Source organism: Panthera pardus, unplaced genomic scaffold (assembly GCF_024362965.1).
Source record: "Panthera pardus isolate Hobbes unplaced genomic scaffold, ASM2436296v1 HiC_scaffold_2, whole genome shotgun sequence".
NCBI classification, from domain to species: Eukaryota; Metazoa; Chordata; class Mammalia; order Carnivora; family Felidae; genus Panthera; species Panthera pardus.
This window is the reverse complement of record NW_026526765.1, coordinates 85663162-85689417: the sequence shown is the minus strand read 5'-3', so window position 1 is coordinate 85689417 and position 26256 is coordinate 85663162. Positions and strand designations below refer to the sequence as shown.

Sequence of the window (26256 nt, the reverse complement as noted above, 5' to 3'; positions counted from 1 at the left end):
GTCCTGCCTTTTGAGTTTTATGTATCAGATGAAGTATTCAAGTTGCTGTAGTCATATTAACCAAATTTTTCCTTTAACGTTTACATTTCAGTACCTTGCTTAAGAAAAAAATCTATCCCAACATCATAATCTCTTACATGGTCTTTTAAAATGTTTGAACTTTCACTTTTTTCATTTAGATGTTTTATTCATCTGAAATGTATTTTCATTGGTAGTGTCAAGTAGGGATCTATTTTTTTAAAAAATAGTAACGTATTGTGTCAATACCATCTAGTGAGTAATGTATTCTTCCCCTATTTATGTGTCATATACTAAAAGTCCTTTCACGTGTGGGTAGTCTTTTCCTTCTGTTCCATTTGCTTATTTCTATGCTAAGACCATAATTGTTTAATTGCTATTTTTCTCCTTTAATCTGTTAATGATGACATTATATTGATAGGTATCCTCATGTAAAGCGATCTTTGATGTACTTGGATAAACAATACTTTGTTTTAGTCCACTCCTAGATTCAAATTGCTAATATTTAATTTAGGTTTTTTTTCCATGCATATCCATAAGCAAGATTCGTTTGTACTGATTGTTTTCATACATATCTGGTCTTCTGGGATCCAAATTATAGTATCATCAAAAAATGAGGTTGAGAACTTTCTATTTTATGATATAATTTGTATAAGATGGAGTTATCTTTTTTATAAAGGTTTAACACTCACCTGTAACCCCTTATTGACCCGAAGATATGGAGTGAAGGTTTTTTTTAATGTTTGTTTGTTTGTTTATTTTTGAGAGAGAGACTGCACGCATAGGTGCATGTACAAACGCGCACATGTGCAAGCAGGGGAAGTGTGGAGGGAGAGGGAGCAGGAGGCAGAGAGAGAATCCCAAGCACAATCAGTGCAGAGTAGTAGCGGGGCTCCAACTCACCCACAACCCATCAGATCATGAGCTGAGCTGAAATCAAGAGGCAGACGCTTAACCAGCTGAGCCACCCAGGGGCGTGTGGAGGGAGTTTTTACTCTAATTTCTTCAGTAGTTTTTGGTGTATTCACATATTGTATTTTTATTGAGTCACTTTTGGTATTTTTTTCTAGAACATTTATTTCATCTAAATTTCAAAAATTTTTGCATAAAATGCTTTGTATTATTTTCTTATATCTAAAGTCATATCCCTCTTTTCATTCTTTTTTTTTCCTTCCAAGATTGTGTTTAAATTTTTTTTTTAATGTTTATTTATTTTTAAAAGAGAGACAGAATGCGAGTTGGTTAGGGGCAGAGAGAGAGGGAGACACAGAAGCAGAAGCAGGCTCCAGGCTCTGAGCTGTCAGCACAGAGCCTGATGCAGGGCTTGAACTCGCAAGCTGTGAGATCATGACCTGAGCCGAAGTCGGACGCTCAACCAACTGAGCCACCCTGGCGCCCCAGTTCCAAGATTTGTTTAAATTCAAGTTTGTAAACATATAGTATAGTATTGGTTTCAGGAGTAGAATTTAGTGATTCATCACTTACATACAACACCCAGTGCTCATCCCAACAATTGCCCTCTTTAATACCCATCACCCATTTAGCCCATCCCCCCACACACCTCCCCTCCAGCAACCCTCAGTTTGTTCTCTACAATTAAGAGTTTCTTATGGTTTACCTCCCTCCCTGTTTATACCTTATTTTATTTTTCCTTCCCTTCTCCTATATTCATCTTTTTGTTTCTTTAATTCCACATATGCATGACATCATATGGTATTTGTCTTTCTTTGACTGATTTATTTTACATAGTGTAATATGCTCTACTTCTATCCACATTGTTGCAAATGGCAAGATTTCATTCTTTTTCGTGGATGAGTAATATTCCATTGCATATATGTCTCACATCTTCTTTATCCATTCATCAGTCAGTGGACATTTGGGCTCTTTCCATAATTTGGCAGTTGGTAGTACTGCTATACACATTGGGGTGCATGTGCCCCTTCGAATCAGTACTTTTTTATCCTTTGGCAAATACCTAGTAGTGCAATTGCTGGATCATAGGGTTCCTCTGTCTTTAATTTCCTGAGGAACCTCCACACTCTTTTCTAGCATGGCTGCACCAGTTTACATTCCCACCAACAGTGTAAGAGGGTCCTCCTTACTCTGTGTCCTCACCAACATCTGTTGTTGTCTGAGTTGTTACTTTTAGCCATTTTGACAGGTGTGGTATCTTATTGTGGTTTTGATTTGTATTTCTCTGATAATGAGTGATGTTAAGCATTTTTTCATGTGTCTGTTAGCCATTTGTAGGTTTTCTTTGAAGAAATGTCTGTTCATGTCTTCTGCCCATTTTTTTTTAATTTGGGGGTGTTGAGTTTGATAAGTTCTTTATAGATTTTGAAGACTAGTCCTTTAGCCAATATGTCATTTGCAAATATCTTCTCTCATTCCGTAGGTTGCCTTTCAGTTTTGTCAATTGTTTCCTTTGTCCGTTTTTTCATTCTTAACATTGTTCTTATGCCTTATTTCTTTTTAATGATCAATAATGCCAATGATAGTTTCTTTTCAAAGAAGTAGTTTTTAAACCATGCCTTCATTCATGTGATCAGTAAACTTCATTGAGTAACTGCTGTATGCCATGTTCTGCTCTAAGTGACTGGGGTCAGGATGAAAATAGTGAAAAATAAGTAGATCCTTAGATCCCTGCTCTTGTGGAGTTTATGAGGGAAAGACAAAAAAAACACATTAAATATAATTAATTATATGGGATATTATAAGATACAAAATGCTATGGGAAAGATAGGGCAGGGTGACCAGGATCAGAGGTGTTAAAGGGTATGAAAGGACATGTGGATCACCATTTTAAAGAAGGTTTTTAAGACAGACAGGAGAGGTGTCATTTAGGAGATGATATCTGAGCAAAGATTTAAAGGAGGCAAGGAAGTTAGTCATGTGGGTATCTGGAAAGGAATATTTCTGGCAGAGGGAGCAGCCAGTGCAAAATTCCTAAGGCAAAAGCATGCCTGGGATGGCTGAGGATTGCAAAGAGGCCAGTATGGCCCAGGTAGAGTGAGTGAGAGAGATTGGAAAGAAGTCAGGGAAATAGGTAAGTGTAATCACTCTGGGATTACCCTGAGAAGTCTATGGGAGGAATGACAGAATCTGAGTTACAGTTTCAAATGTAAAGGGAAGCAGGGTGGAGAAGTTAGGAGGCTAATGCAAAATAGAGGCAACACAGATAATGGGCCCTTGGCCCAAGGTGGGTAGCATTGGAGATGTAGATATGAGGCTGGTAACATTCATCTGTGCTGTTTTTGTTTGTTTGTACTTCACCAATGTTGGCTTTTATCTTTATTATTTTCTTTCTTCTACTTTCTTTTTTTTTTAATTGAAGTGTAATTGACACACATTGTTACATACCATCTATTCTTACCTATTTTGTTCAATTCATTATAATTAAATGTTGTATTTGGTCAGATACCTTAATCATATGGTTTGTTCTTTCATTGTTTTCCTCATTTTTTGTTTCTGTCAACTTGATTTCTCAGTTTCTGAAAGAAATGAACTCTTACAATATGAGTGTGAATGTGTTGATTTTATCTTATATCAGGGTTTGCATTAATGTATTTTGAGACTGTCTTATTGGGTTCATGTAGTTTCCACATTATTATATCTTCCAGGGTAAATTGTTCTTTTATCACTAAGTAATACATCTTTTTGTCTCTACAAATGCTTATAAGCCTTACCTTCTACTTCGTTGGTATCAGTATTACTTTTTGCTTTGGCGTTTCCTAACTCTACTTTAAACTCTATGGGTCATTATTTTTAGGTAAATCTCCTGTGGCATGTATCTGGATTTGTATAAATCAAATGTATAGTCCGATTAGCTAGTGGGTTTAATACAGTTATATTTATTGCAATGGTTGGTAAGCAAGAGTTATTTCTACTAACTCATTTTATATTTTCTATAAATCAGGCTTTTTGATAACTTTCTTTACGCCGTCTTTTCATTGCTTTGGTTAAACAACCCACTTTTTGTTTACAAGTTGATATAGTTTTTTTTTTTTTTTAATTCAAGTATAATTAACATAGAGTGTTATATTAGTTTCAGGTGTACAATATGATTCAACAATTCTATACATTGCTCAGTGTTCATCACAATAAGTATATTCTTTATCTCTTACCTATTTCACCCATCTCCCCACCCACCTCTCCTCTGGCAACCACCAGTTTGTTCTTTATATTTAAGAATCTGTCTTTTTGGATGTGTCTTTTTTTTTTCTTAGTTGTTTATTTTGTTTTTTAAATTCCACATATGAGTGAAATCATGGTATTTGTCTTTCTGTGACTGACTTATTTCACTTAGCAACATACCCTCTAGATCCATCCATGTTGTTTTAAATGGCAAGACTTCATTTCTTTTTTATGGCTAATATTCCATTTTTTATGATACACACACACACCTTCTTTATCGATTCATCTATGGATGGACACTTCAGTTGCTTCCATAACTTGGCTACTGTAAACAATGCTGCAATAAACATCTGTGTTTATAGTTTTTTGAATTAGTGTTTTCATTTCTTTGGGTAAACATCCAGTGGTGGAATTACTGGATCTTATGATAATTCTATTTTTAATTTTTTTGAGGAACCTCCAGACTGTTTCCATACTGGCTCCACCATCTTGTATTCCCAGGAACAGTGTATTCTCACCAACACTTGTTGTTTTCTGTGTCTTTGATCATCATTCTGACAGGTTTAAAATGATATCTTATTGTGGTTTCGATTTGCATTTCCCTGCTAATTAGTGTTATTGAGCACCTCTTCATGTGTCTGTTAGCTATCTGTATATCTTCTTTGAAAAAATGTCTATTCATGTCTTCTGCTCATTTTCTGATTGGACTATTTGGGTTTTTTAGTATTGAGTTGTATAAATTCTTCATATATTTTGGATACTAACTCCTTATTGGATATATCATTTGCAAATCTTCTCCTATCCGGTGGGTTTTCTTTTTGTTTTGTTGATATTTCCTTTGCTGTGCAAAAAGCTTTTTATTTTGGGGTAGTCTCAATAGTTTAATTTTGTTTTGTTTCCATTGCCAAAGGAGACAGCTAGAAAAATGTTTCTATAGCTGATGTCAAAGAGATTATTGTCTGTGTTTTCTTCTAGGTATTTTATGGTTTCAGGTCTCACGTTTAGGTCTTTAATTCTTTTTTGAGTTTATTTTTTGTTTATGATGTAAAAAAGTAGTTCAGTTTCATTCTTGTGCATATAGCTGTCTCATTTTTCCCAGCACCATTTATTGAAAAGACTATCTTTTTTTCATTGTATATTCTTGCCTCCTTTGTTGTAGATTAATTGACCATATAATCATAGGTTTATTTCTGGGCTCTGTATTCTATTCCCTTGTCTATTTTTGTGCCAGTACCATATTGTTTTGATTACTACAGCTTTGCAGTTTATCTTGAAATCTGAGATTGTGTTGAGCTTTGAAGAAATCTTCAAGATTGCTTTGGGTATTGGGAGTCTTTTGTGGTTCCATACAAATTTTAGGATTATTTGTTCTAGTTCTGTAAAAAAATGCTGTTGATATTTTGATAGGGATTTCATTAGGTCTGTAGATTGCTTTGAGTAGTGTGGACATTTTTAACAATATTTTTTCTCCAAATCCATGAGCATGGAGTATCTTTCTATTCATTTGTCAACTTCAATTTCTTTCGTGTTTCATAATTTTTGGAGTACAGGTCTTTCACCTCTTTGATTAAGTTTATTCCTAAGTATTTTATTGTTTCTGGTGCAACTGTAAATGGGATTTTTTTTTAATTTCTCTTTATGCTACTTCTTCATTAGTATATGGAAATCCACCCATTTCTGTATATTGATTTTGTATTCTCAAATTTATATAGTTTTTGAGTATATATATATATATATATATACACACACACACACACATATATATACACACACACACACATATACACACACACACACACACACACACACATATATATATACACTTAGCAAAATATACACTTAGCAAAAATTTTAAAGTTAATGTCTTTAATTTTTACATTAATAATAGAAGGACATGTATTTCCTTTTGAGGTTTATAATTTTTGTTGTTGTAAATCCAGCTAGGTAAGGGTAATTGTTTTATAGGAAATCCCTGTGCCCTTTAATGGGGTCCTGCACAACTCACAGGTTCCAGACCAGTTTTATCTTAATTTCTTAGCGTGATATTCCTGATCTATATGAACAATGTCAATTTGGATGCAACATCTTCATGGGGGGCAGGAATTGGAATTCAGATATCTGTCTAGCAACTATTTTCCACTTCCTTACAGCAGTCAACAAGGACTTCTCTGGTACCCATCTCATCCTGGCAGCCATTCATGGCCTCTAGAATCCTGCATTAACTGCATTCTATCACGTTCAGGCAGGGTCCTGCCACATACACAGGCATTAAACCCAAGCTTCTCTGGTTCTGACTGCTCTGTGAGCCACAGGACTGTACCCTCCAAATCTGTCACTTTATTTTATACACATGAAGAAATGTGGTTTTATGTGTTGAATTAGACTATACATTTAAATTTTTATTATTCTTGGTGTTTTTTGTTTGTTTGTTTTTAAGTGAACTCTATGCCCAATGAGATCAAGAGTCGCATGTTCTACTGACTAAGCCAGCCAGGTGCCCATCTTGTTTATTTTTTAAGAAATTTATTTGTTTGGAGCAGAGGAAAGTTATTACACATCAGTACAGTCAACCATATTGACCTGAAGTCTATTTTCCACATTTTCACTTTAATATTCAAAATCTTAGTGATATTGATTTATATTTCTGATGCTGCCTTACTCAAAGACACTGTTTGTTTAAAATTTCTGTTTTTCTGGGGTGCCTGGTAGCTTAGTTGGTTAAGCAGCTGACTTTGGCTCAGGTCATGATCTCACAGCTTGTGGGCTCGAGCCCCGTATCCTGTTCTGTTCTGACAGCCCAGAGCCTGGAGCCTGCTTCAGATTCTGTGTCTCCCTCTCTCTCTGCCCCTCCCCCACTTGCTCACACTCACTCTCTCTCTCTCTCTCTCTCTCTCAAAAATAAATAAACATAAAAAAATTTTTAAAATTAAAATTTCTGTTTTTCTTGTTTTTTTTGAATCACCAAATACTTTAATTCCTTTATATAAGGGGAATACAGTTTAGCACGTAAATTCTTAACCAACTTTGGTTTTGTGATAACTTGATTTTATATATGAATACCAAAATTTAGAAAGTTTTAAACTTTATATTCAACATTTTAACTGAACATATGAGCAGTGATTGCTTTTTCTAAATCTTCCCAAAAAAGCTGGAAGACTGAGTCCAGGGAAGGCCAGGAGGTTACACAAACATTTTTCTGAGGCTTGTGAAAAACAGTTGGAGTCAGTCTAAATGCAAGACACATTATATTTCAATCTGATAAGATGAAGTTTGTAAACTTTTTGAGCAGGTTAACATCTGAGTAACACAAAACTCATGGAAGAATCTGCTTCAGTTGTGACAGCATTGTAACAAGGATTTCTGAACATTTGAAAAGAGATTCAATAAGGGTGATGTGACACAGTAGATTATTAACACCCGTTCATCAGTTCTGTTTTAGCAAAGGATCCTTCTAGAAGGTTTATTGTCAAGTACTCTGTCCTCCCAGAGTTACCCTTCCATAATACGGTTTTGAGAGCCTGACCTGATTCCCTATCATAGGAAAGGTGGAGGGGATAGTGTCTTCACCCACTTTTCCACAAACACTTGTGCTCTGGATTTCTGCATCTAGCTTCTTCCACACGTTTTCCTCTCTCTGTTTGTTATTAACAAAGAGATGAAACATAAATTCTTTCAAATTCAACAAATTCATTCAAAATTTGAATTCATTCAAATTCAACAAGCACAAGTCAGGGTAAAGAGAAGACAAAACAGAATATGAAGCATTTTGCTTGGCATCCTTATTTTTAAGGATTTCTCCTGTCACCTGCAACTGAGAGATTTCCTCAGTGGTCTCTTTCTTATGTCCTCAGCTGTCACTGCCTCCCTTGGAAAGGAACTACCCCTGGAAAGGAACAGTTTTTTCCTTACTTGCTTTGAATAGCAAATCGACTTTTCTTTGACCTCACCTTTTCTTTCTCTTGAGGCCCATGCATTTACCCCCCAATGACTTATTAAGGAGTTTTGCTAACCATATTATATCCCTAAGAAGAATTCTGTTTACCAGATTTTGAAATAATATATTTTTCTTCCCCAACATGTTCCAGATGCATTTTATAACTTTACTTCACCCCAATTTTCTGAAATGCTTTCATTAATAACTTTGAGTTTATTAAAAACAAAAAAAATTTAGGAATGTAATTTTCAGGAATGAGATTGATAAGTTATTATTATATATATTATATATAACATATATTATATACATTATAAATATATATTAACTAGCCCAATTTAGTGAGGTCAAATCAAGTAGTACATGCAGACCAATATATAACAGCAAAAGGAAACCAAAAAGATCTTGGATTTTTAATCAAATTGAAAAGCCAAATTACCTTGGACATCAAGATCATAGATAAATTCATGTATCTACTTGTCTAGTTCCAAATCTTCTATCACTTACTGTGTGACCTTGAACAAGTAATTTAACTTTTCTGTTCTTCAGTTTTCTCATCTGTAACAATAATAATAATAATAATAATAATAATATGCCTACCTCATATGGATGTTGTAAGCAATAATTTAGTTAATACAAGCAAAGCTCTTAGTACAATGCCTGGCATCTTGTTAGCTAAGATTTACATACTCACACCACATATGTTATCTCAAGGATTTGACAACAAAAGTATGACGCAAAGAAGGAGGTTTACAGATTAGGGTTTTAGATTAAATGTCACAGATATCTGACATTCAGAATATACTCAGTGAAGGGGCACCTGGGTGGCACAGTAGGTTAAGTGTCCAACTCTTGATTTAGGCTCACATCAGGATCTTGTGGTTCATAACTTCAAGCCCTGCATCAATACTAGCTCAGAGCCTGCTTAGGATTTGTTCTCTCTCTGCCCTCCCCTGTTTGCTCTCTCTCTTAAATAAATAAACACTTAAGAATGTGTGTGTGTGTGTGTGTGTGTGTGTGTGTGTGTGTGTGTGTGTATAAAATCAATAAAGAAATCACTATCTTTCAACTTTATTCTAATATATGCCAAATAAATCTAAATTATTCATAAGGAAGTAAGGCATGCACCCTTACATTTTTCTTAATATTTTTTTCTGGCTCCTTAGAAAATCTGATAAAAGCAATTTACTTGTTTCAGTAACTGTGTGAAAATAATAGTGCTTACATATTGGATTCATGGTTCCCACGAAGCCCATCCTGATATCTCAGGTTAAGAATTCATGGCTTAAGAGTCTCTGGTAGGAAATCAGTTGGGGAAAAAAAGGTTTTTTTCAACTGTTTTTAACGTTGAGAATTACAAGACATAGATGACTTCCTGTTGTTAGGAACTCTGATGCTTCTGAAATTTTACCCTCCTCGCTAGCTAAGAAATTAGCCTGCTATAGTGCATGCATACTGGCAGAAATGAAAATTCTGGGTTAGAGATAAAGCAATTCATGACCCAGCAAGGGCAGCTCATGTTCACATCTATTTCCGTTGCCCCCTCAAGACTCAGGGGCCAGTGCAAAGCAGCCTAGGCAGATGCTATGTACAGAAGTGGATTTGTATCCCAGCTGAGGATTCTCAAGCTTAGGAAACTCCAGTCTTTTATAATGGGCTGCAGGCAAATCTGTCTGATCTTTACACTGGAAGGACCCATCTTTATTATACTAGAAAACAGCACAGAAGTCTGCCTTCTGCTCCAGAGGAGAGTGCTATCTCTATCTTCCAAGGCTATCCATACTTTCTTGAAAAGATAGTCCAGAACAAAAGCTGTCAGTGCCTCTCTTGCAAGACAGAAAGAAACAGACCCTTGGAGGACCTTGTCCCAACATGTGTCCCACCATGTATCGTGGAAGACATATTGTCAGGTTTTAGTTGGCGGAGGGGGAATAGTTAGTTATATGGATAGATAATCCATAATCTCTTCACTGTAATAGAAATATGAAAGGAACAAGGTATACATAGTGATTGCCTTTGGGAAGCTTACAGACTTTAAACAAATAAGCCTTACAGTGTATTGCAATTTAGATAAATTCCACCAGAGGAAATTAAATGGATTTATGAAATTGTACATTAGGGGGACTTGATCTATGATGACGTCAAAGGAAGTGTCCCCAAGAAATAATACTTGAAAACAAGGCCTACCAGAGTAGTAGGAATCATCAGGTTAAGAGTAGGGAACACATGGGCTCCTGGGTGGCTCAGTTGGTTTAGTGTCCGACTTCAGCTCAGGTCATGGTCTCACAGTTCATGGGTTTGAGCCCCACATTGGGCTTTATGCTGACTGCACAGAGTCTGCTTTGAATTCTGTATCCCTCTCTCTGTCTGCCCCTCCCCCACTCTCTCTCTCTCTCAAAAATAAATAAACATTAAAATTTTTTAAGGAAAAAAAAAAAAGAGTAGGTAGTGCAGTATTTTGAGTAAAAGGAAAATCTTCCTGGAGGAAGAAAGCCTGGATTACTGGAGGAACAGGACACAGGAGGGCCAGGATTATTAGATCAGAATAAAAAAAGCAGGGGCCAGATTGGATTTTGGACTTGATCCTGATAACAATGCAGTCACTCAAAGGTTAAGAAAGAACACGCCCTTACTATATTTGCATTGTAAAAGCCTCCACTGCCACCACCACCACTATTGTTGGTAAGAGATTATAGGGAAATCAATGAATTCAGACAGGGGAGTTGAAAGCTTATTTATTTACATAAGCCAGACTAGAGGTGATGGTGACCTGTGTATAGACACTGGCATTGTAGATGAAAAGAAATGATGGATTCCAAAATATCTATAAAATGTAGTTGTCAGGCCTGGGTGATTGATTTGATATTTAGAGGGAGAAAAAGTCATGGGCAATTCTCAGATTTCTGGCATGGGAAACTGCACAGGCAGAGTGCCTAGAATGAATTATCTAGCCTCTTGGGGATTCATCTCAGAAATTCACTTCTATTTCAGTGGCAGCAAGCATTCTAGATATATACACATAAGGAACCTGCTTGTCTCTATAGCCCTAACAACTAACTTTGGTACAGATGAAGGATGAGCTGTAGGGGATTGAGATGTCAACATATACCTCCTAACCTCAATATAGAGCTCTGTTTCGCTCGAATTCATTGAAGAAAAGAGTATCCTTATGTTATCAGTTGGTAAAATATTACTTCACATTTTCCTAGCAGTATGATCCCTTCCAAATAGCACAATTTAAATCAGGATGTAATGCCATCATTAACTCTCCCTCACTTCCCAATGTATTCATTTTGTCATGTTGTCTTAATGCCCATGGATGCCCTTAATGCCCATTCTGAATGTATAGGAGTTATGTAACCATATCAAGTATGTATTGAGCCTGCTGTTCACAATGTGTAAGTTATTTTTTGGGATTAAGAAACTCCCAAAAGCATCTTCTTGAAGTGTTTAAAAATACATTTGCTAGGGGTACCCAGGTGGCTCAGTTGGTTAAGCATCCAACTTTGGCTAAGGTCATGATCTCAAGGTTCATGGGTTCAAGCCCCACTTCGGGCTCTGTGCTGACATTTCAGAGCCTGGAGCCTGCTTCGGATTCTGTGTTTCCTTCTCTCTGCCCTTCCCCTGCTCACACCCTCACACTGTCTCTCTGTCTCTCTGTCTCAAAAATAAACAAACACTAAAAAATAAATGAATAAATAAAAAATGCATTTGCTAAAAATCCAACTCGAACTCTTCTAGGAAAACACATCGCTTGTGTTTCTAAAAACCTTCAGAGCAAGGTAGGATTCAGGTAGCTTGAAGACAGAAGATGACATTAGGGTTCTGTCTCACTCCATGACTCACTTCTGGGTTCTCTTATGCTTTCATTATTGGCAGGCTTTCTCCATGAGGCAGGAAAAGAGGCCACTGGCAAATCCTAGCCTATGTGGTCCTCTGGTTTCGCAGTGAAGAGCATATTGCTTTTCTGTCATAAAAACTGGGAAGACCCAGTTAAGTCAGTGTGGCCAGAGGATGAAGCACTGACTGTCCTACTAGGGTCACCTGTTTACTTGGCTAGTTCAACTGGAACTGCATGTTATCTCTGCTCCATAAGAAGAGGAGGATATGACCCCAGAGCATGGGGAAGGGATGATGGACGGGCACAGATACCAACAAACAACATGATCATTTCAGTTAGGAAAACCGGGGAGATGCTGAAACATGGCTGAATGACTCCAGTAAGGACAGACCTGAAAGAGTAAATCAAGGTGCACAGGGACAAATGAAGAAGAGGCAGTTGTGCAGTAACACAAATAGAAGATGAAAAGACTATACAGTGTGTGGCTTGTGAATCAATAGGTGCCAAAGTTTTGAAAGCAAGGAAATAGAAAGATACATTAAAAACTATGTGCAGAGTAGGGGAATGATGATTCAGTTTTACTATTTTACTACCTTAAGTCAGATGCTTGTCTCTAAGCCGGGACTCTTCAACTAAAAAAATAGACTGAAAACATTTCAGAAGAGTTCTACAAAGATGAGTAGCAGGTAGAAAATGAAATTTAAAAAGCAATAAGCAGGTATGTAGTGCTTTGTAGTGCTCAAAAGGCAAAGTAAGGCCTTTTGAGGAGGATAAAAGATATAAAATTATTGTAATAGGGAAATATGAATTTAATACTTTTATGTATATATGTTCCTGTGCATTTTAAAAATGGCTGTTTTTCTTTCTGCATCTGTACTCAAGATAAAACAGAATAAAAGAAGTTTGAGCAGAAGCATAAAACATTTGGATTAGAGATAGGGAAAGTTTTAACTTTGTTGGTATGAATTAGGAGCCTTCTCTGGAATCTTTTAAAATAAAATTCCTTCTCGTCTCTTCGATTGGTGGAGGTCCTGCACTGCTCAGAGTTGAAGCAAGAGTTCCAGGAGTGCTGGCTTCACAAGGGTGAGAATCACATGTTACACAAATTTGCATCTTAGGAGCAAGAGCATAAGAGACTCTAAAATATTTCCTGAGTCAATGTGTGTTGTTGCTAGTTTATATATACACTCAATTCTTAATTTTCTGTGTATGGAATCTGTTTTGTGGATCTACCAAACAAATATTAGGCTGGTGTTATCATCATGCATAGCAGACTCCTAGACTGCCAACTTTCTAGCTACTGTGTTTTCAGTGAATAGAAGTGAGATCTGCTATTAATCCAAGTAAAAGATTAATGACAATGTGGTACTGATACAATTTCCAATTATCTGCAATTTGGGATCAGCTGGTCCATTGTCTCCATCTATTATTATCAACTAAGAGTTTATTCTAACACTAATTATGAAGGATGGAGTTTGTTAATATCACAGGTTATACTGAATAAAAAGCACATGGTCATAACACCATGATGAATAGATTCAATACTGAGTTCAGGTCAAAATGGATTTGAGTGATGGAATTTAGGCTTACAAAGAAACTGAAGGCCCATCTTCTACTTAACCTCTCTTTCTGTTGACATGTCATTATTTAAGTGACAATGAGATTGAGGCCCAGTTGAGGTGAATGATTTGCCAATGTAAAAATTACCTCTTTAAGGCAGAACTTGTAGCGGAACCACTTAAAAGAGGAAAATTTCCTGAAGTCAGAGGAAAGTTTTCAGAGGCCATAACTTAATAGAAATATTAATTTCAGGGGTGCCTGGGTGGCTCAGTTGGTTAAGCATCCGACTCTGGCTCAGGTCATCTCACGCTTCAGGTGTGGGTTCAAGCGCTGTGTTGAGCCCTGTGCTGACAGCTACAAGCCTGGAGTCTGTTTCGGATTCTGTGTCTCCCTCTCTCTCTGCCCCTCCCCTGCTCATGCTCGCTCTCTCTCTCTCTCTCCCTCTCTCCCTCTCTCCCTCTCTCTCTCTCAAAAATAAATGGTAAAAAAAATTTTTTAAGGAAAATATTAATTTCAGTTGGTTACTATAATCTCTTAATACCATCATGAGACTTCATTGACTTGCGGTTGTTTTTGTGATGCTCTGCAAACACATTCAGCACTGCAGCCAAACTTAGTATGTTTGTTTCCCTTCTTCTCATATATAAGGAACACCTCACAGAGTGCCTTAGATTTGAGGAGAACTTAGGTGGTAAAATTAAAATTAGCTCTCCATCAGGAAATAGTTGTCAGGATGAAGAAATCTGGAAGTTATTTCACTGCTTCACAGAGGTTTGAAGCTTGAGACTCATAGTTTAGTTCTACTGACTTGCCTAAGACCTAATTACTCTAGTCCATACACCATTGGCCCAGGGAAGACATGTTCACTCAGTTCAAGCAGGCTCTCCAAGCTCTGCCTACTTCTATGGAATCAGTTAAGTGGTTAATGCCTTATGAAGAAATTGTGTGTTGCTATAGTTGTTTTAATTTATTTTGAATAATAAAAAAATCTAGGAGTCATACTATTGGGAGTCACCTTAAATGATAATGAATTATAATAAGTATCACAGTAAACTTGCAACCACAAAGTAAACTGTTTTATTTCATTCAGTTGGGCCCGCGCTGCCCATTTGGACCTCACAAAACATGTCTACCTCCTTGGATATTAAAATAAGTGTTGAAGTGCTTCACTGTGATACATTTTGGTTTTTAGCCCATCGCATCACAGAGAGCTAAACTTTAAATACTAACTCGAGATAATTTAATCTGAATTAAAAAATTTCAGTATTAGAAAATACAGCAGTCTTTAAAAAATAAGACTCTACACATTAGCCGACAATCTCTGTCCTGTTTCGTTTATGCAGTTCTAAAGTTATGTATGTCAGGACTTTAACAAACATGTGCTTGTAAACCCATAAATGGGAGGTACCGTAGGAAGCAGGTCTCCATGATGGTGTTCCATGTGATTCCAAGTACTGAAAGGGTTTACTGTTTTGCTCCAACTCTTTATTGAAATCCTCAAAATTTGATTCCTTGATTTTTTTTCCTTCCCAAGAGAACAAACAAGCTATAGTTTGAGTCAGTAATAACACCAAGCATTTTTATTAATGTGTGCTCAGCAACAGCCTGAGACTTGTGTGGTTACTTGAGCCACAGACCAGTGTCTGTCGGCAGTTTCCTGTTAAGCATCTGGAAAAAGCACATGTAATTCTTTTGAGAAGAAACACCAAAATTACATCTCTGCTTGATTATCTCAGATGTAATCAAAGAAGGAAACCTATGGTGTGTTCTTGACTGTAATACAATAGACCTGTCTATAGCCTGGAGAAATCCATCTGTGTTTATTTTCCTACCAGAGGAATATCTAGCCCAGATATAGTCCTGTTAGTATTATATTGGTTCAAACTGACAAATTTTTTTTTAATATTTATTTATTTTTGAGAGAGATAGAGAGCAGGGGAAGGGCAGAGAGAGGAGAGAGAGGATCTGAAGCAGGCTCTGCGCAGACAGCAGAGAGCCTGATGCAGGGCTTGAACTCATGAACTGGGAGATCACGACTCCAGTGAAACCAAGAGTCAGACATTTACCTGACTGAGCCACTCAGGCATCCCTGACAAATCTTTTTTTCTTTTAAAGATACCTTGATGGTGATCCTCTTTGAAGGTATAGAAGTTTTTGCCACAAGTTTTGTGTGTGTGTGTGTTGGGGGGGGGGGCGTTCTAGGGTTTTTTTGTTTTTTATCTTTTTTTGTTTTTGTTTGTTTTTGTTTTGTTTTGTTTAATTTTTTTTTTTTTTACATTTACTTATTTCTGAGACAGAGAGAGACAGAGCATGAATGGGGGAGGGTCAGAGAGAGAGGGAGACACAGAATCCGAAGCAAGCCCCAGGCTCCAAGCTGTCAGCACAGAGCCCGACGCAGGGCTCGAACTCACAAACCATGAGATCATGACCTGAGCCGAAGTTGGTAATTCAACCAACTGAGCCACCCAGGCGCCCCTTGTTTGTTTTTTTAAAGTAGGCTCCACACCCAGTATGGGGCTTGAACTCAAAACCTTGAAATTAAGAGTCACATGCTCTATGGGGTACCTGGGGGGCTTAGGTGGTTAAGTGGTTAGGTGTCCAAATTCAGCTCAGGTCATGATCTCATGGCTCGGCTCATGAGTTTGAGCCCCACATGGGGCTCTGTGCTGATAGCTCAGAGCCTGGAGCCTGCTTTGGCTCCCTCTGTCTCCCTCTGTCTCTGCCCCTCCCCCGCTCATGCGCTTGCACACGCACACACATGCGTGCACACTCTCTCTCTCTTTCTCTCAAATGTAAATAAACATTTAAAAAAAATTAGAATCACATGCTCTACCAACTAAGCCATTTAGCTATGCACTTTATAAGGATACTTTGCTCAATGCCCAGCCACCTTGTTGAGAGAGGTAGTGTGGTACAGTGGTTGGAGAAAGGAATCTGGAGCCAGACTGATTACTTGGGTTCAAAATCTGGCTGTTCTGCCTCCTAGAGTTCAACCTTGAAGAACTCATATTAACCTCTTTGTGCCTTGATTCTCCTATTTGTAAAATGAGGATCATAATACCCTCTTATGATTATTGTGAGGATTAATGAATTATTCTACTCATTCTACTCTTCTACTACTGAGAAGCATTTAGTATGTGCCTAGCACTAAGTGCCTAGCATTTAGTATGTGAGAGTTACGTGCTAACGCCGCACTCAGACCCAACCCTGTAGAGTGTCTATAGTGATTCACAGCATAAGCCTGATCTTTTAGTTTGACTTCTCAAAGTCATTTTTGTTTTCATTATACGTGATGTTTAACATACATTTGAAACAGGGAAAGAAAATGGTACAAGTTCAAAGATTTAAGACATATACTCACACACAAAGATGGCAACACTTTCTATCACTGGTAAAGAAAGAGTTTTTTTTAAGTAATCAGTATACATTTTTTCCAGTGTTACTATTGAAAGTACTTTCTCATTTTCAATTTTGAATTCTTCAACGAAGAATTGTTGTTAAAGCCGTTGCTTTGCTTGGGAACATACTTCACGGTAAAATAGCCAAAGTCTCTTTAAGCAGGTTAAATAAAAATGGAGATGTCAGAAAAATGAAAGACCTCCCAACCCACACTGAATTGCACTTGCTTTGATATTGTTATTTTGCTATCTTCAAATTAAAAATAAATTGATGTTGCTTTTTGAAATCTTATTTAAGTACAGACTGGCAGAACCATAAAGGTAGAACAATAAATATTTTTTGTTTCTTGAACCTTTATCATGTGCCATTATGTTCAACAGTGAGTAGGATACAAAAAGGAATAAACTAGAGCTCTGTTTTTGAAAGCTTATAGTCTGTTTGGAACAATAAGACACAAAAACGATAAGAGGTCAGTACAGATCAGTAAATCATTAGTAATACGGAAATTCACATGAAAGAAAGATCATTGTGGGTAGATATGGTCAAAGAAAACTTTAGAAGAGGATGATATTTTAGCCAGGCATTAAAGAATGAAAAGAATTTTCCTAGGTAGTTCCATGAGTGAATTCCACTCATGAGTGAATTTCAGACTAGGCTGAGCAAAGATAAGAATGGGCAAATTAGCATGGCTGAAAGGCCAGAGCAAACCGTTTGAATCCAGGATCATCCAATGGCCAGAACATATTTTACTAGTTTATTGATACCTTACAAATGTAATTATCACCTTTTTTCAACTGGATCCTTACACCTGTGCATTCATGTTTTCCAGTGACTGTGAGGCATGGGCTTTATGTAAGTTGGCAAGTACAGTATTTAACTCTTTAAAAAATGCAGTATATTTCTATTCATATTTAGCTAGGAGCCTTTTCATCAAACTAAAATTCCCAAGGCCCTCCTACAGATCCTGCTGATGAAGAATTAGAAAAATAACCATACTGGGGCACCTAGGTGGCTCAGTTGATTGAGCATCAGACTTCGGCTCAGGTCATGATCTCGTGGTCCGTGAGTCCGAGCCCCGCATCAGGCTTTGTGCTGACACCTCAGAGCCTGGAACCTGCTTCGGATTCTGTCTCCATTTTCTCTCTGCCTCTCCCCCATTCATGCTCACTTGCTCTCTCTCTCTCTTTCTCAAAAATAAAAAAAGAAAAGAAAAGAAAAAAACCGTACTGGGGCACCTAGGTGGCTCAGTCGGTTGAGCATCAGACTTCGGCTCATGTCACGGTCTCACGGTTCATGGGTTTGAGCCTCACGTCAGGCTCACTGCTGTCAACACAGAGCCTGCTTCAGATCCTCTGTCCCCTCCCTCTCTCTCTCTCTGCACCCCCTGTGCTCTCTCTGTCTCAAAAATAAAAACATAAATTAAAAAAAATAAATAAATAAAAATAACCATACCTATCTGGGTACATATGGTGACAATGAGAATTTTTATGTTTCAGAAATAAGGTAATAGGATTCTTTCCCAATGTAGTGAAATAGTGAGTGAGCAATATCCTACCATTTCAGGACTTGCATTTATTCATTTGGACAATAGCATGCTGATTATACCTCTAGAATATTACTATTTTTTCCTGTTGTTACAAAGGAGACATCTGTGATCTAGCACTGATTTGGTCATCAAAAAATCTCTTATCTCAGTTTTGCTTCTTATAGGGAGACTATCTCTCTGACCTTCTCACAGAATATTAGCAATTCCCAATACTTTATAATGACTTTATCCAATTCCATCTTCTGTCATGGCTTTATCACCATCCAATGTGGTATCTATTTATTTACTGTGTGTGTGGGTTTTTTTTTTCATATTTTTCTGTCTCTCAAGTGTCTATGTCAGATTCCAGCTGTGGTGTAAATGGAAGTTTTTACTCTTAAATTTCTTTCTAATAACTTAGCTCAGGACAAGGTTGGATTTAAAAGAATTAATAAGTGGCTCCTGGATGGTTCGGTCAGTTGAGCATCAACTCTTGATTTCAGCTCAAGTCATGATCTGAGGGTTGTGGGATTCAGACTTGGGTCAGGCTCCACACTGAGTGGGAACCCTCCTTAAGATTCCCTCTCTCTCTGTTTCTCTCTCTCCCTCTCCCCTGCTCATGCTCTCTTAAAAAAAAAAAAAAAAAAAAAAAAAAAAAAAAAAAGGAGAAACAGCACTGTCCACTAGAGTGTAGGCTCCATGAGGGCAAGGACTGCTTGCTCTGGTGCTTAGTCTCTACTCTAACCCTGGAGCCTTGAACAATCTCAGGCATCTGCAAAGTGCTCAATAAATATTCATTAAATGAGAGAATGGACATATTAATGCTCATCTTATGGATTCTTCATGAGAATTAAACCAAAGATTGTGTGTAAAAATATACCTAGCACAGCACAACCTAGCATGGGATATGGAATCCACAAACCCTAAAAGGGCCGATACAGTACCTAGAAATGCCAGACCTGACTTAAATGTATGAACTTCAACCCAGACACTGGGAGAAACTAACGAAGTATATGTTTTAAATATATTTGACTCTTGAAAATTATCACTATCCTTGTTTTCATAATGAGTGATTTTTTTTTTTTTTACGATGATGAGAACTTCATCATGACTTCAGCAGCAGTTGGCCTTATGTCAGCTGATAAAACCTTCTTTCACATAACAGATGGAAGAAGAGCCTACACATTGTGCCTAACCATAGACTGAGGACTATACTTGACTATATTTGATCTGTGTCTTGGCACTGTTGAATAATGATTATACTTCAACTATAAAATGAAGCTACTGGCTTTTCTTTTCTTTTTTTAAATTAATCTCAAGAAAGACCACTTGGAACTCCAGGCAAATGCAAATGTCAACATCAGGGTCCTTGTGTGACTTTTTATGAGGATTAAAGAAAGGGAGTTACAAAGAATCAGACATCTGATTTTAGCATGTGTGATAGTCTCATAGCCTCTGTATTTTCTTGAAACTTTCTCCTCAAAAAGATCCATCTCAGAATCTAACTTTCCAAAATTGCGTAGTGTAGCATTTAGGGGATGGATTGTAGTGTTTTGTACTCTGTTTTCTTGATAGCACTGAAATACAGGAGAATCTCATCTCTGCTGTGTTTCTCTGCAAGATATCTGCATGCCGACAGCCATCCTACCATTGGGCTCCCAGGAGAGTCTAGCTTTAGACCTAGTGTTTGAAATAATTTGTGTCTAGGGCCACCTGGGTGGCTCAGTCTGTTGAGTGTCCGACTTCAGCTCAGGTCATGATCTCACAGTTTATGTCCGTTCAAGCCCCATGTCGGTCTCTGTACTGACAGCTCAGAGCCTGGAACCTGCTTCAGATTCTTTGTCTCCTTCTCTCTCTGCCCCTCCTCTGCTCACACTCTGTCTCTCTCTCTTAAAAATAAATAAATATTTAAAAAAAAAAAACTAAAAAAAATAATGTGTCTAGTTAAAGATGCCTATGTCAGATTCCAGTTATACTTTAGGAAATAATTTTATTTATCAGTAGAAGACAAATTTACGTTTAAAAGATAGGAAGAAAGGCGGTATCCATATGAATAGCCCTCTTCTCGCTTCAGAAATACAGCTGCTTCAGTGCTCATCCTTTTGCTACTTTTATCCAATACAAATACTTTCTTCAGTTAAGTTTTGGTTAGTTTCAGAGCACTAAAGGGAAGTGGAATATTTCAAAGAGGGGTGAATTCTACCACAACTCCACTTCCCAAACCCCTCCACTCAGCTTTGATCTTATGGGTCATACCTTGACATTTTCACTGGGTTGAAGGGTCCTGAGAAGAGAGCATTGGTTCAGTAACCACTTCCTTCCTGGCACAGCTGTGATTTCTGGACTGTTTGGGGAACTTTTGAAATTCTTACATAGCGCTCTCTTGAGTTTTCCTCCATAATTATCCTTTCCACAGACTGTATTAGAAGGGTTGTAAAATGTTGTGTCTCCCTTTCACTTGAGGCCTTTTTTGTGAAGTTAGTAAAATACATGGTGTGTGTGTCTTTGGACCAGTCAAGCCTGTGTTTTAATGTTATGGGGTTATTAATTCTGGTGCCTGCCCACCCCCCCCCATATCAGGGCATGTACACAAATCCTTAGCCTTGAAAGTTTTATAGCCCCAGAGGAACAAAGATTAATCATAATTATATTATCTTCCTGAAAATCTCAAGCCACGCTTCCCTTTTTAAGAGCACAGATGATTCCTGAACCAACAGGAAGCAAAGCTCAGAAATTTCTGAGTATTGCCTTTTCTTTGCCATTGTCTGAGAAAGAGAGTGTGGCTTTCTCAAGACTGTCCAAATGATTTTCTTCTCGGGTCACTTAAGGAACAAATGTCCTTCTCAATTCTTATTTCTTTCTTGGCAAATATAATTTCACCATCCAACTCCCGTGTACACAATAACTCACTGCTTCCTTTGAGCTCCTGCCACTCTCCAGGTGGCTGTGCTATCACATTTAACACATTGCATTCAGATATGGCATGAGCCTCTCCTCAATGCTATACCCTGATCTTCTCCAGGTCAGGAGGCATGTATTATTCATCACTATATGCAGAGAGCATAGCAAATAGTATGCACATAGTTGTTGCCTGATAAACACATGTTAAATGAATGAATAACAGTCATGTGAAAGATCAGCAACATTGAATTTAAGATCAGCAACATTGTCCATTATATGACATAGTGACCATGTTCCTCCATATTGGAAACAGTTGTGCTTCTCCTGAACTACTTTGTGTGTGAGCACGTGTGTGCATGCACCCAGAAACACCTGCTAGAGAGCGGGTTGGTATGAATGTATAGCCTATTTATAGTAAATGACACTTTGGTGCCCCATTCCTGATTTAATCTTAGTTTATTTTTTATTTGCCTCAGTTCTCTCATTTTCATTTTAGCTTATGTAGAGTATGTTTTATAAGCTACTTAAAACCCTTTTAGGAACATAAGCTAAACTTTAGTATTTTATTGAAATAATAAAGCATATGGTAGGTCTAGTACCTCTTTACTGAGAGGGAAACTATGGGGGAAAAACATCATGAGGATGCTATTTGCTGTTACTCAGATACTGAAATTACATGATAGGAACCTTTAACAAAGCTGCCTCAATTGCCAGAGAAAATGTCTTCCTAGTCCAGTAACATTGCTGCAAAAATAACAGCTAAGGCAAAGTAAGGAAGGCCACTGTAATGGCATGTGCTCCCTTACCCTTCAAAACAGCAACTGTAGAGGGACCTGGGAGCTCAGCTGGTTAAGTATCCAACTTCAGCTCAGGTTATAATCTCACGGTTCATGGGTTTGAGCCCCACACTGGGCTGTCTGCTGTCAGCACGGAGCCCACTCTGGATCCTGTGTTCCCCTCTCTCTTCACCTCTCCCCCCAGGCTCCCCCCATGCCCCCACCCCCACTCTCAAAATAAATAAACATTAAAAAAACAAAAAGCAACCATAGAGAATCCCTGAGTAGTTATGTAATCTCCATCCCAACATAAAGATTCAATCCCACCTCACCTTTCTATGATTTTAAATGTAGGATTTTGTATACACAATTTCGGGTCACTTTGGCAGAACCAAATGGAGATTTAGACACCTATGTTTTAAAGATGGTAAGTCTTTCTGGCTTTCAAGTGGCCAAACATTGACCCAGGGCTTTCACATTTAAGTCATTGCTGTGGGTGTTCATGCCAGTGCTTGCTTTTCTGAGAAATGGTATCTGGTGCTAGAGGTGTTGATGATTTTGTGGATAAACTTGCTTTGCAAAAAATCAGTGACAGTAACCAAATATTTGGGTATCATATGAAATGGATTATGAATACAGTTAAATCCCACATATAGTTTCTATACATGAGTAAGCATAACAGTGTTTCAGCAAAGAATTAAACCAATTCACAGCTGAAGTAAATGATAATGGCTGTTCTTTATTGAATTCTTACAACATGCTACATACTGTCCTAAGCACCTTCATCAACTTAATCTCATTTAATTCTCACAACACATTTATTTTAAAAAATAGATTTTATTTATATTTTATAAGTAAAGATTCTGAGGCTCAGAGTGATAACTTCACTCACCCACAGTCATATAGCTATTAAATAGCAGTGCCAAAGTTCAAAGCCAGACCTGTCTGATTCAGACTCCACATGTATAAGCACATGGCTTTCTCACTCTGTTTTGTGAAATCATCATACTCTTCCTCTTCCGATGTAAAACATCCCAGACAATAATATGTTTTGATGCATTTCTACCCATAATCAAACTCAGATTAGTCTCTGTTTTTGGTGATAACAGGCAGCAGAATCTTCAAGTGAGTTTTTGAGGTGATCTCTCCTAACTGCCTTCCACATATCTGAGTCACAGGCTTCCAAATGAGTTATGAAGAAGAGTCTTGACATTCGATAAGATTCGATAAGTACATGATGGGGGGGCGGGGGTGCCTGGGTGGCTCAGTTGGTTGAGTATCCAACTTCAGTTCAGTTCATGATGTCATAGTTCATGAGTTTGAGCCCCACATTGGGCTCACCTTTGTCAGTGCAGAGCCTGCTTCCGATCTTCTCCCTCTCTCTCTCTGCCCCTCTTTCACTCATTCTCTCTCTCTCTCTTTCTCACTCTCTCTCAAAAAATAAACATTAAAAAAATAGTAAATAAATAAAATAAAAGTACATGAGGGGTGCCTCAGTCAGTTAAGTGTCTGCCTCTTGATTTCAGCTCAGATGAGGTTGTGAGATCAAGCCCCACACAATGTGTCTTCACTTACCATGAAGCCTGCCCAAGATTGTCCCTCTTACTCTGACCCTCACCCACTCACACGTGTGCTTTCTCTCTCTCTTTCTCCCTCAAAAATTTAAAAAGAAAACAAAATTTTTCTAAGTACATGATACCCTCCCAGATGGTATGTATATCATGCTCTTGAATTTCCAGCATGTTTTAAAAATTATTTCCATTTCATGGCACATGAAACTTTTATTTGAAGAAAAAGAACAAACTAGTGTACTGTCATAAAAGGAAGTTTTTATGGCCCAGCTCTACAATTAAGTTTTGCTACCATTAAAAAGTTAAGAACCTCAGCCAAAAATCTTTAGTGCATATTAGATCATGACTTTTTATTTAAAAGAAATTCAGAAAACTCATGAAGGAGATAGTCTTAAATTTTTTAAGGCAGGTTTTAGGCTATTTGGGTTTTTCTCACATGTTCATGATTATGCTCAGAAATTAATATCACTCTGCTGTTCCCATTTCATTTCACTGCCCTGAAATCCTGTTGCTGAAATTACTAGAGTTGAAAATAACAGGAACATCCTGTTGTCAAAAATAAGTTCCTTATGATAAAATACTGTTTCAACTGAAGCCAACTTTTGTTTTGTTTTGTTTTGTTTTGTTTTGTTTTGTTTTGTTTTGTAGAGGGTGGAAGGACCTCAGTGGGAGAGGGGCTTATGAGTGACAGAATATGATTTTGGATTCACTGCCCTTCACTCCTTTATTATATCTCCAACTAAATGGAATTTATTCTTTTGTATGAAATTTTACATTTTGCAAAAATTTTAATATATGGTGTCATTAAAAACTTTCATAGGAGGGGGAAAAAACTTTCCTGGGAGCAGTAAGTATGGTCTAAGTTGCCTGGCTCATGACTATTGAGTGTTATACTCAGAAATATGTGTGTTTATCATTTCTTCTATGATTTATTCATTAGTCCCCTAGCTCCTAAGAACTTATATGCAAAGTAAAATAAAACACAGAAGACACTTCCTAAGAAAGGGATTTTTAAATTTTTAGTAGAATGTGACCCTTGCAAACATTTTAGGCTATTTTTCTCTTGAGTCCCACTTATGTTTCAGAGCCTCATTCACAGCACTGACTTAGGAGGTTCTTGCCCCTTGGTTTCTTGACCAGAGCTGAAGGGAGGATGGGTGACCTTTACTATCCCTTCTGGTTCTCAGATTCTATCAAGAAACATTTTCTTAAATGAAAGGAGGAAGTGCATTTAACCACCTGGTGAGCTATGCAGGTTGATGGGGACATTCACAATGCTTGCTTTCTAACAGTTAACACCGAGAGTGTTCCAGCAACTACCCCATCCAGAATGCAGGCTTCCAGAAACACTCCCTCCTCTAGAAAACCGTCAACTAATTGTCTTTATCCCTTCAGCATCCTTTGCCCTCTCCTTGAGGGCTTTGAGGAACAGTGAGAAAGAAGCCATTCTGATCCTGAGAGAAGCCCCTAAACAGCTCTGTCTGCTACTGCTGACACTTCAGGGCTAGGCCTGCTTGTCAGCCTGTGGTGGTGCCATCACATTACATGGGACTGCCTTCACTAGGACTTGCCTCTTTTTGAATGACCCCTAAGTACTTTGACTTTTCAAGTTAGAACGAAGTTTCAACAGAAATACACATGAGTCATGGGGAAAAGCTGCAGAGGGAAAGTTTTCCTCCTTCCCCTCTTGTAGACCCATTGTGGACACAGGCAGATCTTCTGATTTGCATAACTGAATCACCAAATATCTACGGATTGGTAAGGAATTGGAAAGGGAAACAAATGATATTAAACCCCTCCTCTTCCCTGAAGACTTCCCTGACTACCCCAGTCAAAAGGTGTTCCTCTCTTTGAACTCCAGCTGTTCAGCATTTTTTCCCTGGCACATAAAGGTGATAGATGTTACACTTCTCTCTACTATTTGGAATCTCCTTTTTCTTACATGAGAGGATTTGGGGCTTCATTATAGATAATGATAATAATAATAGCAAATAGATTTTATCTTACACCTATAGCATGACAGGCTCTGATTGAAGATCTTTACCTATATTAACTCATTGAGTTCTTACTCTCCTCTCTGAGGTAGATGCTATTGTTCTTTCCATTTTACTTGTTAGGAAACTGAGGTCAGGAGAGAAGCTCAATACTGGCTCAAGTCAGAGAGTCAATAAAAGGTATACCTAGGACCGACTCAGATGGTTTGATTCCAGAGCCTTCATTCTTTTTTTTTTTTTATCTAATGTTTATTTATTTTTGGAGAGAGAGAGAGACAGAGCATGAGCAGGGGAGGGTCAGAGAGAGGGAAGAGACACAGAATCCGAAGTAGGCTCAAGGCTCTGAGCTGTCAGCAGAGAGCTCGACGTAGGGCTCGAACCCACAAACCATGAGATCATGACCTAAGCCAAAATTGGATGCTTAACTGACTGAGCCATCCAGGCGCCCGCCACCCTTTTTTAAATTTTTTAATGTTTACTTTTGGAGATAGAGAGATAGAATGTGAGTGGGGAAAGGGCAGAGAGAGACAGCCTTCATTCTCTTTTTTTTTTTTTTTAATTCTTTTTTTTTTTTTTTAATTTACATCCAAGTTACCATATAGTGCA

The 26256-nt window shown here is 37.7% G+C and overlaps 1 protein-coding gene across 8 annotated transcripts in view; it reads left to right on the top strand.

Annotated features, from left to right (window-relative positions):
• The window catches only part of ADGRV1 (adhesion G protein-coupled receptor V1), a 590892-nt gene that overhangs the window by 441661 nt on the left and 122975 nt on the right, over nucleotides 1-26256 (top strand). The window lies entirely within an intron of this gene.